Below are 19,274 nucleotides of genomic sequence, written 5' to 3' on the forward strand. Positions count from 1 at the left end.
TATTGTCTTGCAAGAAATAGAAATACTTCCATTAAACTACCTTTTACTCGTCAAAAAAATCTGGCACAAGTCAGAAAAAAAATTTTTGCACAAAAGTCACGGGGTTTTTTTGGAGGAAAACTCGATTTGAATTTGATTCGAGTTTTCGAACTGGAACTATTAGATCAAATTTTAGAATTTTTTCATAAATAACATACCATTCGTATTGTTCACATTATTCACATTATTCTAAAATTGGAACTTTGATAAAAATAACCCCCTATCTGTCACACAGTCGGAACAGTAAGAAACAGTAGGGGCACTTCATGCATCAGAATATATATGCAATATGTTATATATAATCACACGATTCTTTATTCTACATTCTTTTATGTTCTTTACAGTGTTACATAACCCCTATTGTATAAATAAGTGATTTTGTAAGTAACATCAGTTCCTTTGTTATCCATTATTAGGTCCAACCCTATTTTGTTACAGACGCCTGCATTACATTTACTCATCCTGCGCATTTTAAAATGTATTTAGATACTCTGAGCAGAAGGATTACTACCAATGAATACATTGAATACAAAAATATGCAAAGGGTCACTTTTGAAAATATAGATATTTTCCTGCTTTGCGGTGTGTATTCACACATTGAATAATTTATTATTAAGTACATGTCAAACCAGCCTTCAATCCTATCACAGTTGCATAGTTGAATAAAAGGCAACAGTTCATTAAATTCAACCCTGGTGAATATATGCATTTACATTGGTGTGCTCTGGAGATATGGGCCTTTCCAAATCAATTGTAATTTCATCCATATTTCATGCATGTTTCTACTTTACATTATGGAAAATATAAGTTTTTTGTTAGAAGCCTATAACTTACTACAGTTGTCCTAAAAAAAACAATATTTGGTTTTCCTGGGTAAACCCAGCAGTGCATTCCACAACCTCACTGTCCTCACTATGAACAACCAGCTACATTGCTTCAAATAAAAGTTCAAGTTGAAAGTGATGGCCTCTGGTGCGTTTAACATTGTTATGGGAAAAAAGACCCCCTGCTCTTTGCCTGTAATGTCCTCTAATTTACTTGTAAAGAGTAATCATGTCCCCTTGCAAGAGCCTTTTTTCCAGGGAAAACAACCCAACCTTGACCTTGTCTGTCCTCATCATTTAATAAAGAACCACAAAGAACCACCTACACTGCTTCAAATGAAAGTTCAGTAATCAAGTTTAAAGAGATTGCCTCTGGTGCGTTCATCGTTTTTATGGGGAAAAAGACCCCTGCTTTCTGCCTATGATGTCCTCTAATGGTACTTGTAAAGAGTAATCATGTCCGCTCGTAAGACCCTTTTTCCAGGGAAAACAACCCCAACCTTGACCTTGTTGTTCCTCATTGTTTAATGAAGAACCTCAAAGAACCACCTATACTGCTTCAAATGAATGTTCAGTTCATCAAGTTTAAAGGGATGGCCTCTGGAGCTACCTGTTGTTCAGCCTGGAGGACAATGAGTTGATGGCCACCTTTGGGATATGTAGTAAATATGTATTTGCTGCAAACCCTGTTCTATTAACTCAACTGATTAAAGACAGTACAGAAAAAAATAGATATAGTTAAAACAAGCAGAAAAATTTGTTGAAAGAAAAGAACTTGCGGATAAATGTATTCAAAGGGAGAGTCTGAGACAAGGTTATAAAAAATGGCAGGACACTTTCCAGTGCTTATTTTAAAACTTTCTTAGTAATGTAAAATGAGACAGAGAAGAACTTGTTTTCTTAACACTCCCAGCTAATGATTCACATCACACCTAAAATGTAACTTCTTGTTTTATACCCTGGGTTGAAAGGAAACTACACACAATATTTGGCAGAACCAGTACATAAAAGAGAGAAAGAAATCAACAGTGCTCGGCTTATGATTCATTTAAAGTTGATCGGCTGATAAAATGCCAGCACCCAATCTAGCCCATAATTTAAGGTTGACTGGCTGCTAGAAACAAAATACAGCCATCATGTTCACACAGAAAAGAAAGAAAGATTGTCAGCAATATTTCTCTCCTCTCTGTGGGCAGATGAAGGCAATAAAAATGTCAAATGTCTCGAGTACAAAGAAGTGGAGATGTTTTGTCAGTACAAACCTGCTGCCTTCATCAGTCCCTCCTCTGAAAAATTAGTTCCATATCTTTGGCTCAAAGCAGTAACTCTAAAGGTGACCATAGACACACAGATCCTATTGTATGAATCGAGGATTCGTACGATTTTTGGATCGTGTGTGGCGTGTGCCGACATCTTTCGTCCGGCGGAGATCAGTCGTTTGGTCGACCGGTCAGGTTTGATTTTGACCAGACCGATCCCGCTGGAGCCCATGGCACATCGTAATCGGATCGTTCGGCCATTCGGCCGAACAATCAGATTACCCCCGATATAGCCATGCTGGTTAATGGCATATCAGGGAAAGATCCACTCGTTTGGCGATGTTGCCAAATGAGCGGATCTTTGCGTCTATGGCCACCTTAAGGTCTCCAGTTATGACTGATAAGCTGTACACTTAAGGTGGCCATACACAGCCCAATAAAAGCTGCCGACAGACCAAGTTGGTAACTTATTGGTCAGTGTATGGGGGCCCTCCGACAGGCTTCCCCGATGACATCTGGCCAAAAATCAGGCAGATGTTGACCGGGCAGGTTTAAAAATTCCATCAGATCAAGGACCACATTGGTTCGTTGATGTGCTCCTCGCTTTGACCTCCTGCATTCCTTGCGTTGTTCCCAGTCCGATGGATGGATGGAGAACTCAAGGTGGGCATATTGGATAAAGATCTGCTAATTTGATCTGCCCACGTATAGCCACCTAAACTCCACTAACATGACCAATATTTCATTATCAAAGAATATAGGTCTTTCAAATGAGTTGTCCAAAGAACACAAATGTTGTAAGGGATATAGTACTGCTACTAAAATGTATAAGGAGGATATTAGCTGTGACTTCTATACGTACAATGTATTGTGAAATGTAGGAATCAATCACAACAGCAGGTTACCTGCAATTCAGCTGTTTATTGTGTAACCACACAACATGTTTCGGGCCTATTGGCCCTTTTTCAAGTGTGTACAACCTAGTGTGAAATGAACATATTTATACACCACATGTGTTGCTGTCCCACCCACCAATTAACAACCAATGGTACAGTTTTTAGGATAATAAACTACCTGTTTTCCTCCACAGATATTGAAGACAGCCCAGTCTAGAATAAATATCGTTATAGTACTCGCAATATAGAAACCAACTAATGGTAAGATAGAACTAATTATACCTAAGATGAAACATTTGCAGACAAGAAAGTTATAAATAAGTACATAAATTATGTTTTTTTCAAGTTATTCAGGGTAGGCTTAGAATAGAGCAGTACCATGTGTATATATACAGAAAACTTATATATATATAATTATTTTTAATTTCAATGGGAAAAACTTCTTTGACTTTTTAAGGATGTTTAGACACTATGCCATACATATGGAGATGGACACATGGACACTGAACAGGGGCACACGGACTTACCACTTAAGAAATTCTCCAAGATGTTAATAAGGACTTAAAGTGGACCTGTCACCCAGACACAAAACTCTGTATAATAAAAGTCCTTTTCAAATTAAACATGAAATCCAATTTCTATTTTTTATCAAAGCTGTTGTAACCTCATTTAAAAATCTCAGCTGTCACTCAAATATTGTCTGCCCCTCCTCTATGCCATGGGCATAGAGGCGGGACAGACAATTACTTTCACTTTCCATTCAGCACTTTCTAGATGTCACTGCTCTCCCCACATTCCCCCGTTCTCTTAACCATTTAATTGTGTAGCCAGGACATGGGGATGGACATCAGGTCCCCCATTCTGGTGCACAAACAAGATTCTGAGATGATACAAGGCTTTCCTAAAAAACAGTGTCCACAAAATGGCTGCTGCCTGCTTGCTATCATTTTGAATTCCCAGACTGAAGGAAACAAGATTCAAATAATTTATACAGTGTAATTAAAGTTCATTTTGCTTGACTAATGTGATAAAATAGGATTTTGAATAATTGTTTTGGGTGACGGGTTCCCTTTAAGGGTTAACTATCCTGTTGGTTGTTAATTGGTGGGCGGGACAGCAACACATGTGGTGTATAAATATGTTCATTTCACACTAGGTTTTACACACTTGAAAAAGGGCCAATAGGCCTGAAACATGTTGTGTGGTTACACAATAAACAGCTGAATTGCAGGTAACCTGCTGTTGTGATTGATTCCCACATTTCACAATACATTGGATCTATATAGGGTGCCAGAGACGGAGCATCCAGGGAACCATCACAAGAAGTGAGCAACAAACGCTAATCAGTGTAAAAACCCTCTTTTATAGACTTCTATATGTACATCCCCTGGTGCAATATGCTTCCCTAAGTGAAGTGTGGGTCATCCCAAAACTCATAAAACCCAAAGGATCAGGTCAAGTTCTAGATCTCCTTGCAAGGTCTCTCCGAGTCTCCTCTGGTGATGTGACCACCTATACTCTGCCTATCTCCAATGTCATAAGAAAGGCCAGTAAAAGCATTTAATAATATTATATTTTTCTTTTTTGAGAAGCTATCTTTGCATTTTTATACCAACCACCCCCCTCCCCCTTTGTGCAGTCATACTTCAATGTGTCAGTCATGCGGTTGCCTATTTTGCACTGTCGTTATTATTATTCTTGAAGAGCCCTCAGTCTTTTTCTCGGGATTAGGAAGCTAATCACATTTTGCTTGGTGTTACAAATGGAATATAAAATGAATGATTTGTGTACATTTATATTCAATATTAACATCTGAAATCAAACCTGCAGGCCTGTCTCTTGCCGGATGGATGTGTCAGCTCAGAACGGTAGAACTTGGCTATATTTAGAGTTAAAGTTGGAAAATGTTTAAAGTCGTATGACGTCTTCTCAAAAATGATTTCCTAACCACCTATTGGATTACAGAAAGAAATCCAACCAGATATATATTAAATATATACATTCTTAAGAAAGGAAACAGAACATGTTTGACTTTTTTTTCTTGACTTTTAAGAACCACGGGTCATGTACAAAATATAAACATGGATACTATTATTATATTTTCGCAGCAAGCACTGCTGTCAGTCCAATTAACATCCACACTCTATTATTTCCTATTAACGTACCACTTTCTTGTAAGTCTTCAGCCTCTTCCGGAGGCCCTGCTCACTAATCCACGGGTTTAGAATTTTCCTTTGTCTGAAAAGAAAAAATTAGAATCAACACAACAAAATATATATGTAATGTATATAAGAAAAGGGTGGGGAGTGAGGTTCGAACATTAATAACTTTACAAGTTTTGGTTATGGTTTGAATGTTTTTCATTGTTGTGGGTTGAAATATGTTTGTTCCTGAAGACGGAAAAGCATCATCAAAAACTTTAATATTATAAATGTGCTATTTTTATACAGGTATGGGATCTGTTATCCGGAAACCCGTTATGCAGAATGCTCCGAATTACACAAAGGCTGTCTTCCATAGACTCCATTTTATTCAAATACTCCAAAATTGTAAACATGATTTCCTTTTTCTGTGTAATAATAAAACAGGAGCTTGTACTTGATCCCAATTAAAATATAATTAATCTTTATTGGAAGCAAAACCAGCCTATTGGGTTTATTTAACGTTTACATAATTTTCTAGTAGATTTAAGGTATGAAGATCCAAATTACTGAAAGATCTGTTATCCGGAAAGCTTCAGGTCCCGAGCATTCTGGATAACAAGTCCCATACCTGTACCTGGGGGCAGATTTATCAAATGAACTCAAATAACCTCAAAATTCGAATCATATATTATTTAGGTAAAAAATCAAATATCTAAAACTCGAACGAATATTAATAACCAGAAAACTGGAATTGAATTGGAACCAAAGTCAACTAAACTCGAATCGAGTCTTTTCTCCAAAAAAAAACTTAAATGTCAGGAAGGCTATTAACATCTTCAAATGGGTCACTGGACCTCTGCCACTGACTTCTACATGAACTCGGCAGGTTTTAGGTGGAGAATAGTCAAATTTAAATTGTTCCCAGGGTCCAGGTATGATAAATCTGGAATTCGAATTCGAGTTTGGATTATTCCCAACTCGAATGTGTGAGTTTTGACCAAAAATCCAACTCGAAAAATCGAATTCTAATTTAAAATTTAACCTTAAAGGGATCCTGTCATCGGAAAACATGTTTTTTTTTCAAAACACATCAGTTAATAGTGCTGCTCCAGCAGAATTCTGCACTGAAATCCATTTCTCAAAAGAGCAAACAGATTTTTTTATATTCAATTTTGAAATCTGACATGGGGCTAGACATTTTGTCAATTTCCCAGCTGCCCCTGGTCATGTGACTTGTGCCTGCACTTTAGGAGAGAAATGCTCTCTGTCAGGCTGCTGTTTTTCCTTCTCAATGTAACTGAATGTGTCTCAGTGGGACATGGGTTTTTACTATTGAGTGTTGTTCTTAGATCTACCAGGCAGCTGCTATCTTGTGTTAGGGAGCTGCTATCTGGTTACCTTCCCATTGTTCTTTTGTTTGGCTGCTGGGGGAAAAGGGAGGGGGTGATATCACTCCAACTTGCAGTACAGCAGTAAAGAGTGATTGAAGTTTATCAGAGCACAAGTCACATGACTTGGGGCAGCTGGGGAATTGGCAATATGTCTAGCCCCATGTCAGATTTCAAAATTGAATATAAAAAAATCTGTTTGCTCTTTTGAGAAATGGATTTCAGTGCAGAATTCTGCTGGAGCAGCACTATTAACTGATTCATTTTGAAAAAAATGTTTTTTCCCATGACAGTATCCCTTTAATACATCTGCCCCTTACTGTGTAATCTACATAAAATTATTACTAAGCCTATACAGAGCTTCCTGTAGCCAGATTAAAGTGGTGTAGTAGGCCTTCATCTATCAAGTTCAAGTTTCTTCAAACCCACATGCAGCTTTTTTATAGACTGCTTTATGTCCACTCAGTAATTTAGTATATCTCTAGGCTGAGGTTCCATTACTTATCAATCATATAGGTTAATATTTGGGCCAACATAATAATTGTCAGCCTTCTCCAGTTCAATCCTCCCTTGGAGGTTCAACTATTGATCAGGTCGTGTATTCGTTTGTAACAATGTTACAGATAAAGGTGAACATTGATGTATCAGCCAGTAAACCATGGTGGCAAGAAAATCTGGGGCAGCAAATATGTCTCACTCTAACTGACAATCAAATTGGACTTTCAGGGATATCTAGGAGATCAAACTGGCTTTCACCCAAAATCTCAAATATTAGCCTCCAGACTGAGCTACAATTACTCCAAACACACCCTGGGAACCATTGGTACAGAACCAATGATCTATAGACGGAGTGACAGTGTGTAGAACTGTGAGTCATCTGAACCAATTGTCTACATGAAATGTTCTCCATTTACTCTATGTTGGCTCATGACACTTTTCTATGCAGGCTATAATCATCCAAATATCTACTGAAAAGCAGCCCAAAAATTTACAGGTTTTTAATCTTTTTTAAATTCAGATCTCAACCGTATGTTTTCTGAGAAAATCACTAAGCCCGCAGTTCTGCTCACTGAGCAAATCCAGAAACGATGTGAGAAACTTAAATCCATCTGATATCTTCATGTATTTATTTCTGCCACCACCATGCAAAGCATTTCCCCCAGGGTCCATGTGTCTCAGCCAGTTGTCAGAGTAATTTCATTTTACAGAAATAAAGGCAAATTGAAAAAAACAACATTCTTTCCCTTAAGAATGCTGAGTAACATAGGGGAATATAATATCTGAGACAGGCAAATAGTGAGAGAAATGTTTACCACCTGTCAGGGAGCCGGGAGCCCCCTCTGGGGAGTAGTCCGGATCTAGGAGGAAGCCCCTCAGGAGGGATCAGGATCGTGGTATCCAGGGATAAAGCAGAAAGGGTAATCGAGTTCAGGCAACAGGTCACAAGGCAGGCAGAATAGAATCAAAGTCCAAAGTCCAGGCAGGGGGTCAGCAACAAGAGATCAAACAGGAATATCCTCAGGGATAACAGGAATAGGCAACAGGGAACCCAGGAATCAATACAGGAACAGATCCTATTTTCGGGCGCCATCTTGGCGTCTCAGGCGTCCTTTTATATTTGAATTTGGCGCCCTTGCGCCAGCGTCAGCGCGCCTGCGACCGTCGCGCCGCGCTGACGTCACGGCGCTGGCGTCGGAACCCACGTGGGTTGACTGGGCGCCGCCATCTTGGATTCTTCGCCGCCGGGAGCGGACGCGACTCCTCGCGCTCCCGGCGGTCTTGACAGTACCCCCCCCCTCACGGGGGGCCTCAGGACCACCGGGACTTGGTTTCTGGGGAAACTTGGAGTGGAAGTCTCTTACCAAACGAGGAGCATGCACATCACGATGTCCCTCCCAAGAGCATTCTTCGGGGCCAAAGCCCTTCCAATGGATGAGGTACTGAAGGGACCCTCTGGAGATTCTGGAATCAAGGATTCTCTCCACCTCGAATTCTTGTTGACCCTCCACAGAGACAGCAGGAGGAGGAGATTGGACACCAGAGAAACGGTTGGAGACGGTGGGCTTCACCAGGGAGACGTGGAACACGTTGGGGATTCTCATCTCTGGTGGGAGTTGAAGTCTGATGGCTACAGGGTTAATTATCTCCAAGATGGGGAATGGACCCAGGAACTTCGGACCCAACTTGGGAGATGGCACCTTCAAGCGAATATTCCTGGAAGAGAGCCAGACAGTATCACCCACCTTGTAGGGAGGAGAGGGCCTTCTATGGCGATCCGCGAAAGTCTTGTGGACTAGAGCACACTTCTCCAGATTAGACTTGGTTGCAGCCCAAATAGCAAGCATATGGGCTGTCAGATCATCTGCAGCCGGGACGTCCGACAACACGAAGTCCTGAGGAAAGGCTTGAGGGTGCTGTCCATACACCACCATAAATGGAGACCTTCCTGTGGAGGAATGACATGCATTATTATGAGCAAACTCTGCCCACGGGAGGAGGTCAGACCAATCGTCCTGGCAAAGAGACACGTGGTTCCTCAGGAACTGTTCTAAGGCTTGGTTCACACGTTCAGCTGCCCCATTCGTCTGCGGGTGGTAGGCAGATGAAAATTTAAGTGTTATTCCCAAGTCTTTACATAGAGAACGCCAGAACTTGGCGGTAAACTGGGTGCCTCTGTCGGAGACGATCTCCACCGGGAAACCATGCAAGCGGAAGATGTACTTAATAAAGAGTTGGGATAATTCCACCGCAGAGGGTAACTTCTTCAAAGGGATGAAATGGGCCATTTTGCTGAAGCGGTCAATGACAACCCAGATCACAGTATTCCCACCGGAGGGAGGAAGTTCGACAATAAAGTCCATAGAGAGGTGCGTCCACGGACGAGAGGGAACCGGCAAAGGCTGTAACAACCCGCTGGGGCGGGAATGGCTAGGCTTAGAAGTGGCACAGACATTACAAGCAGCCACAAAGTCCTTTACATCCTTGCGGATATCAGGCCACCAGACTAGGCGCCTCAAGAGTTCAAGGGTCTTGGCCGGACCAGGATGTCCAGCTTGTCTGGAGCAGTGGGTTTGTTGCAGGATGGCCAGGCGAAGTTCTGGAGGGACGAAGGCCATGCCAATCGGAGTATCTTGAGGAGCCGAGGACTGCCCAGCCAGAATCTGGTCGGCAAATTGGGGATACAGAGAGGCAATGATCTTGACTGGTGGAATGATTGGTTCCTGCCTCTCAGGGTCACGGTCCACCGGAGTGAAGCTACGAGACAAGGCATCGGCTTTCAGATTCTTGGAACCTGGGCGATAAGTCAAAACAAAGTTAAAACGGGAAAAGAAAAGGGCCCACCTGGCTTGTCTGGGATTTAGCCTCTTGAGGGACTGTATAAACTCCAGATTCTTGTGATCTGTGAAAATCTGGACAGGAATTTCAGAGCCCTCCAGGAGGTGACGCCATTCTTCAAGGGCAAGCTTGACTGCTAAGAGTTCTCGATTTCCGACATCATAGTTCTGCTCTGCGGATGAGAACTTCTTGGAGAAAACGCACAGGGGTGCAATTTTCCATCAGTGGAGTGTCTCTGAGACAGGATAGCTCCGGCTCCGACTTCAGAAGCATCAACTTCGATGCAGAAGGGTAGTGCAGGATTGGGATGTCGGAGAACAGGAGCGGACGTGAAGGCCTCTTTCAAGGACTGAAAGGCTTCTATGGCGGATTGAGGCCACAGGCTGGGTTTACCCCCTTTCCGGATGAGGGCCAGGATAGGTGCAATGCGGGAAGAGAACCCCCGGATGAACTGTCGATAATAATTAGCAAATCCGATGAACCTCTGGATTGCCTTGGTACTCAGTGGGAGAGGCCACTCCTGGATGGCCGACACTTTCACGGGGTCCATCTCAAATCCCTCTGGAGAGATAATGTATCCTAGGAAGGGGATCTTGGATACCTCGAAGACACACTTCTCCAACTTGGCGAAGAGAGAGTTCTTCCTCAGACGAGAGAGTACCTCCTTCACCTGGGAGCGATGACTTTCAAGGTCCTTGGAAAAGATCAGGATGTCGTCCAAGTATACGACTACGAACCTTCCTAGGAGATCTCGGAACACATCATTAACAAACTCCTGGAAGACGGCAGGGGCATTGCATAGGCCGAAGGGCATAACAAGATATTCATAGTGCCCATCCCGAGTGTTGAATGCCGTCTTCCATTCGTCACCCTCCCGGATGCGAATGAGGTTGTAGGCCCCCCGGAGATCCAACTTGGAGAAAATCTTTGCCCCTTTCAGCTGGTCAAAGAGCTCGGCAATCAGGGGCAGGGGGTACCTGTTCTTCACGGTGATCTTATTCAGACCCCGATAGTCTATACAAGGCCGAAGGCCTCCGTCCTTCTTCTCCACAAAGAAGAACCCAGCCCCTGCAGGAGAGGTAGAAGGGCGGATAAACCCCCGCTGGAGATTTTCTTGGATGTACTCCTTCATAGCGGTAGTCTCTGCAGGAGAGAGAGGGTAGGTGCGCCCTCTGGGGGGCATAGCTCCTGGCAGGAGTTCAACCGGACAATCGTAGGAGCGATGTGGGGGAAGGAACTCTGCCGACTTTTTACAAAAGACATCGGAAAATCCCTTGTAAGTGGAGGGCAAAGTTTTTAATTCCGCAGAGGAGACATTCACCTTCTCGAGGGGTTTTGGCGGAAGGCAATGTTGCAGGCAAAATAAACTCCAACGAGAGATCTGCCCAGTGGACCAGTCTATGGAGGGGTTATGCAGACGTAACCACGGAAGACCCAATATTACTGGAGTAGAGGGACAGGGAATGATGAAGAATGAAAGTTTTTCTTGATGCAGCGCCCCAACTTGTACAGAAAGTTCCGCCGTGAACTTTGTGACGAATTCAAACTCCAGGGGTTTGTCATCTATGGCGGTAATTCGCAGGGGTGAAGACAATGGAAGCAGGGGAATCTTCATGCGTTCGGCAAAAAAGGCATCCATGAAATTGCCATCCGCTCCGGAGTCGAGGAAGGCCCTTTCGAAGATAGATTTACTTGCCAGGTGAATCTGCAAAGGAAGGAGGAGTCTGCGTGAATTTTTTTGATACTTCTCCTGAGGCCCTCGAGTGATGCCCCCTACATGAGAAACCTGAGACATACCTCGGGGTACAAAACTCTTGGCTTTGGCAGGACAGGTGTTGGCAAAATGGGAATGCCCACCACAGTACAAACAGAGACCTGCCATACGTCTTCGGAGTCTTTCCTGCTCGGAGAGGCGAGCCTTTCCTACTTGCATAGGTTCCTCCAGAGGAGACGTGGACACATGAGTCACAGGGACAGCGGGTGCTTGCAGAATCGGCCTTTGAAAGCGAGGGGCCAACATGGGAGAAAATCGTCTGCTGCGCTCTCTCTCCACCTGGTGTTCTCTGAGACGGGTGTCAACCTTAATGGATAGAGCGATCAGCCCTTCCAGGGTGTCAGGAGTCTCTCTGGAGACGAGATCATCTTTGATGCGGATGGATAGGCCTTGGTAGTATACGGCCTTGTAAGCGTCATCACACCAGGAAGTCTCCGCCATCAGAGTTCGGAAGTCTATAGCGTACTCATTGACACTGCGGCTTCCCTGCCGGAGCTGCAAGAGACGGGCAGGGGCGTTCGTAACCCGACCTGGAGCATCAAAGACTATGCGAAAAGCTTGGAGAAAGTCTTTAACATCGTAAGTCACCGGGGAATTCTTCTCCCAAAGAGACGTTGCCCACTCCAGTGGCTTGCCTTCCAATCGAGACATCACATACCCCACCTTGGAACGCTCACTTGGAAACTGTGTGGGTTGGAACTCAAATTGAATTTGGCATTGTGTGGCAAATCCCCTGCAGGCTTGTGGGTCCCCACTGAAGCGAGGGGGAGGTGGAATGCGAGGCTCACCTGTCGGGTAGCTTGCGTTCGTAGGGGCTGCCGCCATGGGGGATCTCCAGTAGGTGGAGCAGTGGAAGGCTCAGAAGGCACTTGAGCTAGCAGGATATCGAGTGCTTGCCCAATGCGAACCTGCTGGTTTTCGTAGTCCTCCATGCGGGATGCCAGTCCGCGGAGCGCTCGTCCGACATGAGGTGTGGCTTCCTCAGAAGGATCCATGGCCCGAAAATAATGTCAGGGAGCCGGGAGCCCCCTCTGGGGAGTAGTCCGGATCTAGGAGGAAGCCCCTCAGGAGGGATCAGGATCGTGGTATCCAGGGATAAAGCAGAAAGGGTAATCGAGTTCAGGCAACAGGTCACAAGGCAGGCAGAATAGAATCAAAGTCCAAAGTCCAGGCAGGGGGTAAGCAACAAGAGATCAAACAGGAATATCCTCAGGGATAACAGGAATAGGCAACAGGGAACCCAGGAATCAATACAGGAACAGATCCTATTTTCGGGCGCCATCTTGGCGTCTCAGGCGTCCTTTTATATTTGAATTTGGCGCCCTTGCGCCAGCGTCAGCGCGCCTGCGACCGTCGCGCCGCGCTGACGTCACGGCGCCGGCGTCGGAACCCACGTGGGTTGACTGGGCGCCGCCATCTTGGATTCTTCGCCGCCGGGAGCGGACGCGACTCCTCGCGCTCCCGGCGGTCTTGACACCACCCAACAGCAGCGGTGACTGGTTACTCTCTAGTGATTTTAGTTGATTCTCAAACAACCTTTGGGTGAAAGTGTCACAACAATGGATACCCTTGAAGTGATCAGTGGTGAATGAGTTTTTGGCAGTTTGGTAACCTGGATTAAGGATTTTGAAATCTGCCATAAAGCAACACTCTAGTGTAAGAACACCTGCTGCAAACTAGTGTAAGAACACTTGCCACAAAATCCTGGTGTTTGCTTGGACCTTGCAGTAAGTAACAACTGTGTTTTCTAGGGTCCACCGGAAAACTTGACACCATGGGTCATTTCTTAGATAAGATTAGAAAGAAGGTGAAATAAGAAAATGTTTATAGGCTGATGGGAATTCTCCTAGACTGGCACCCACAAGGGTCTGTACCCACCTGGAGAACCTTATTCTAGTATTACAACATTTGGTAAGGGCTGATTATAACTGTTGGCTTATTGTTTTGTTCACCTTTAAGTTAACATTTAATATGTTGTTGAATGGCTAATTTTAAGAAGCTTTTCAATTCAACCATTTTTTCTTTTTTTTATAGTTTTTGAATTCTCCTTCTTCTTCTTCTTCTGACTCTTTCCAGCTTTGAAATGGGAAGTCTATCTCCTTTGCTAGCGAAGTTATGCCAGCGACCGTTAGTATATTGGCGAAGTAACGAAATGACATCACACTGCCGAATTTCGCTAATGTTAGTCACTTCACCCTTTTGTAAATCTGCCCCTCTGTTTCAACTCTCAATGTTTAAGGCTTTCCTTGGAATCTGATAGGATTCAAGGAAGTTCAGACCTTTTCCAGACCATAAAATACACTTGGGAAAATGTATAAATTTTCTGCAAATTTGCACCCAATACCATTTTTGCCTTTATTCTTCTATCTGCAACAGCTGAAATCCAGTTACTAATTGATTGCCAATAGTTAAGGCTCAGGGGCAGAACTAGTATAACTCAGATAACTAAAAGATAAAGGGCCAGATTCAATTCAGTGAGAAAATATTATCTCATGGTTTATCACGTGAAAACTCATGGAAGAGATTCCATTTAAAGAGAAAAAACTTTTCTCCAAATTTTGTTTCAGTTTCTTTCCATAGAAAATTTCACGTGATAAACTGTGAGATAACTTTTTCTGAATTGAATTGCATCTCAAATTGAATCTAATCCATGAGTTTTCAAATGATAAACCTTTTATCACAGAATTGAATCTGGCCCATTATTGGAAAGAATATTAAATTAAAACATGTTATTTTTAACTAAACACACAATCATGATACAGAAATTATTCTTTATACTTTACTACAGAGGAATCTAGTGTATTATCAGAATGAATACATTGTGACTATTGATTGTGCTCTATGGAAGGCATATACCAAGGTGGAAATCTCAAGACTTTTACATTGTTCTATAGCACTTTTTGAAATATATTGTTGCATCTTTTACTAAAACTTTTGTCCTTAGAATTTTGTCATGGGAAAACATGTTTTTTATTTTTACAAAATGCATCATTTAATAGTGTTCTTCCAGCAGAATACTGCATTGAAGTCATTTTTACAAAAGAGAAAACAGATTTTTGAAATCTGACATGGGGGCTAGACATGTTTCCCAGATGCCCTCAGGCATGTGACTTGTACTCTGATAAATTTCAGTCACTATTTACTGCTTCACTGCAAGTTAGAGTGATATCCCCCCCTCCCTTTCCCCCCAGCAGCCTATCAGCAGAGCAATGAGAAGGCAACCAGAAAACAGCATCCTGACAACTGCATTGCTAAAAATGCTCTCATACCCCACCAAGTGGTAGATATAAGAATAGCACTAAACAGTAAAAATCCAAGTCCGGTTAACCCAAATCACAACTCAGATTCAATGAGTTGGAGAAACAATAGCTTATCTGAAAGTGGTTCCATTGTGAAGTGCCGGCTCTTTCTGTAAGCACGTGACCAGGCAAAATCACTGGAGATGGCTGCCTACTAGTGATGTGCGGGTAGAGAAAAACTCAACCTGCACCCGACCCAAACCCACGCCCACCCGCGCCTGGCTTTCCCCCTCCATTCATAGACCTGTGTCAAAAAAGAGACCTATAATACCAGAAGCTGGAAGTAGAAAGCCGACAGTCTAAGGTCGCAGGTGGGGAGAGCAGGCAGAAGAGCTCAACCCAAATCCGCCCATGGCCTGCAAACGGTGCAGCGAGGTAGGCGCAAACCCACCATAGTTACATAGTTACATAGTTAAATTGGGTTGAAAAAAGACAAAGTCCATCAAGTTCAACCCCTCCAAATGAAAACCCAGCATCCCTACACACACCCCTCCCTACTTTTAATTAAAATTCTATATACCCATACCTATATTAACTATAGAGTTTAGTATCACAATAGCCTTTAATATTATGTCTGTCCAAAAAATCATCCAAGCCATTCTTAAAGGCATTAACTGAATCAGCCATCACAACATCACCCGGCAGTGCATTCCACAACCTCACTGTCCTGACTGTGAAGAACCCCCTACGTTGCTTCAAATGAAAGTTCTTTTCTTCTAGTCTGAAGGGGAGGCCTCTGGTACGGTGATCCACTTTATGGGTAAAAAGGTCCCCTGCCATTTGTCTATAATGTCCTCTAATGTACTTGTAAAGTGTAATCATGTCCCCTCGCAAGCGCCTTTTTTCCAGAGAAAACAACCCCAACCTTGACAGTCTACCCTCATAATTTAAGTCTTCCGTCCCTCTAACCAATTTAGTTGCACGTCTCTGCACTCTCTCCAGCTCATTTATATCCCTCTTAAGGACTGGAGTCCAAAACTGAACTGCATACTCCAGATGAGGCCTTACCAGGGACCTATAAAGAGGCATAATTATGTTTTCATCCCTTGAGTTAATGCCCTTTTTTATGCAAGACAGAACTTTATTTGCTTTAGTAGCCACAGAATGACACTGCCCAGAATTAGACAACGTGTTATCTACAAAGACCCCTAGATCCTTTTCATTTAAGGAAACTCCCAACACATTGCCATTTAGTGTATAACTTGCATTTATATTATTTTTGCCAAAGTGCATAACCTTGCATTTATCAACATTGAACCTCATTTTCCAGTTTGCTGCCCAGTTTTCCAGTTTAGACAGATCACTTTGCAAAGTGGCAGCATCCTGCATGGAACCTATAGTTCTGCACAATTTAGTATCATCTGCAAAAATAGAAACAGTACTTTCAATGGCCACCTCCAGGTCATTAATAAACAAGTTGAAAAGCAAGGGACCTAGTACAGAGCCCTGCGGTACTCCACTAACAACACTGGTCCAATTAGAAAATGTTCCATTTACCACCACTCTTTGTAGTCTATCTTTTAGCCAGTTCGCTATCCAGGTACAAATACTATGTTCCAGGCCAACATTCCTTAATTTAACCAGTAACCTTTTGTGTGGCACTGTATCAAATGCTTTAGCAAAGTCTAAGTAAATCACATCCACTGCCATCCCAGAATCGAGGTCTCTACTTACATTCTCGTAAAAAGAAATTAAGTTAGTCTGGCAAGATCTATTACGCATAAAACCATGCTGGCACAAACTCATAGTATTATGATTTGCTATGAAGTCCAGTATCTTATCCTTTATTAACCCTTCGAAAAGCTTTCCTAATACTGACGTCAGACTAACTGGCCTATAGTTTTGAGGCTGAGAACGGGATCCTTTTTTGAATAGAGGCACCACATTAGCAATTCGCCAGTCTCTTGGCACAATACCAGATCTCAATGAATCCTGAAAAATTAAGTAAAGAGGTTTGGCAATCACAGAGCTAAGCTCGCTAATTACCCTGGATGAATACCATCTGGCCCTGGACCTTTGTTAATCTTAACCTGTTCAAGTCTCTTTTGAATTTCTTCTTGTGTGAACCATGCATCATTAGTTGTATTACTAGAATTGGGAGTGTTAAGAAGGAAACCTTCACTTACTGGTTCTTCATTTGTGTAAACAGATGAAAAATACGAGTTCAGAATCTGCGCTTTTATTTTGTCTTCATCAACCAGCTGATCCCCCTCTGATAGTAAGGGTCCCACCCCTTCCTGCTTCATTTTTTTACTATTGACATATTTAAAAAATAATTTGGGATTTTTTTTACTGCTTGCTGCAATATCCTTTTCTATAGCAATTTTAGCTTGCCTTATAGCTTCTTTGCATGATTTATTGGCCTCCTTGTACCTTATAAATGTTTCGGCTGTACCAGCTAACTTGAAAGCCTTAAAAGCACGTCTTTTCTTACCCACCTCAACACCAACGCTTCTATTGAACCAAAAAGGTTTTGCTTTGCAACGACGTTCCTTGCTTACAAGTGGAATATACTGACAAGTATATTTATTAAGCAGCATTTTAAAGACTTCCCATTTTTGTTCTGTGTTTAACCCTGTGAAAAGCATTTCCCACTTAATATGTTGCAGAGATGCCCTTATACTGTCAAAGTTTGCACGTCTGAAATTTAGTGTTTTAGTTACTCCCTTATAGAATTGCTTCTGCAACAGAATCTCAAAGGAGACCATGTTATGATCACTATTCCCTAAATGCTCACCCACACAAATGTTAGAGATGAGTTCAGTATTGTTAGTTATTACAAGGTCCAAAAGAGAGTTATTCCTAGTAGGTTCTTGAACGAGCTGGAATAAAAAGTTGTCATTCAGCATATTTACAAACCTACTAGCTTTTTCTGTCTTAGCAACCCCATTACCCCAGTCAATGTCTGGATAATTGAAGTCACCCATAGCAACAACTTGACCCAGCTGTGAAGCCGCTTGTATCTGCAAGAGTAGCTGGGCTTCATACTCGACACTTATACGAGGTGGTTTATAGCATACACCAATGATAATTCTTTTTGATACCTTTTGCCCAGTCGAAATCTCTACCCAGAGTGATTCTACACCCTCACCAGTGCCAGCTATTTTTATTTCTTTAGCGCATGGCTTTAATTCAGGCTTTACATACAAACCCACTCCTCCACCCTTTTTAATCCCTCTGTCCCTCCTAAAAAGGGTGTAACCATTTAAATTCACAATCCAGTCACATGTTTCATCCCACCAGGTCTCAGTGATACCAATTATATCATAATTTTTAGAGCATGCAATTAATTCTAGGTCTCCCATTTTACCTGACAAACTCCGTGCATTTGCCAGCATACAGCGGAGGTTACTACTTTTACTTTTGAAATGTGCATTACTTAGTGAAGAATTATACGTTAAGTTAGTATTATTCTGTTTTCCTTGTAACAGAGGGACCTCCTTAGCTGGTAAACTGTATGCCCCCCTCACTCCTCCCCCATGACCCCTTACTAACCCCACTACCCCGTCTACACTAGCTTCCCCATAATCCTTTATCTCACCCACCCATACCCACGGTTCCCACAGGTATCGGGCCAGCCAGTACATCCCTACTGCCTACACACCAATATTACAGCTAAAAAGTCATTTATTGGTTCAAGAATATCATTTTACATGGTAGAATTACATGCAATGTACACAGTGTAATTTACTAATAATGATACCATAAAAATCAATAAACCCTTTTAAAGCTTTTGGAAACGGAATTCCAGTTTCTCTGCTCTTTATTGCAACTTTGGTCTTTCAGTTGCCTTTCAGTCTATGTCGAGGCAATTGCTTTACTTATGTTAAGGGTATGCCAGATAATTTATTCCTTTTTTTAACATACACCCCTTTTGTTAATTAGAATGGAACCCTTTTCTTTCTACGATTAAAGTGTTCAAACATCATGAGGCTGTTAAATAATTTAATTTGAAATTATTACAATTCCAAACAGAAGAATAACAATAAAAAGAAGACTAGTTCTACAGTACATTTCAGACTAATTACTAGTGTCATCAACTTTCTAAAAATAAAATTTTAGTCCTACCTTTCCCGTTAACAAAAAAAAAGCATAAATAGAATAACCTTTATGGCTACAGCTAAAAGGTTTAATTTCAACTGATTTGAAGTTGTTCCTATTACCCAAATGTAGGTCTAAAAATACTGACAATTTCCTCTGTACTACTTGATTCAGTTCAATCGCACAGCTTGACGTCCTGCTAGATTATTCGACATGCAGCGCAATCCATATTTTCCCTTTCTAAAAGCTAACACAGGTTTTAGTTATTCCATGA

General features: G+C 42.3%; 1 protein-coding gene across 2 annotated transcripts in view; it reads right to left on the reverse strand.

The window, feature by feature from the left end:
• Nucleotides 1-19,274, reverse strand: part of ctbp1.L (C-terminal binding protein 1 L homeolog) — a 362,230-nt gene that overhangs the window by 270,140 nt on the left and 72,816 nt on the right. For both annotated transcript variants that reach the window (XM_041586903.1, XM_041587067.1), the window contains one exon: nt 5,184-5,256. The gene's annotated coding sequence lies outside the window, so the exon portion shown is untranslated. The remainder of the gene's footprint in view (nt 1-5,183; nt 5,257-19,274) is intronic.

Source organism: Xenopus laevis, chromosome 1L, assembly GCF_017654675.1.
Source record: "Xenopus laevis strain J_2021 chromosome 1L, Xenopus_laevis_v10.1, whole genome shotgun sequence".
In the NCBI taxonomy this organism is placed as follows: domain Eukaryota; kingdom Metazoa; phylum Chordata; class Amphibia; order Anura; family Pipidae; genus Xenopus; species Xenopus laevis.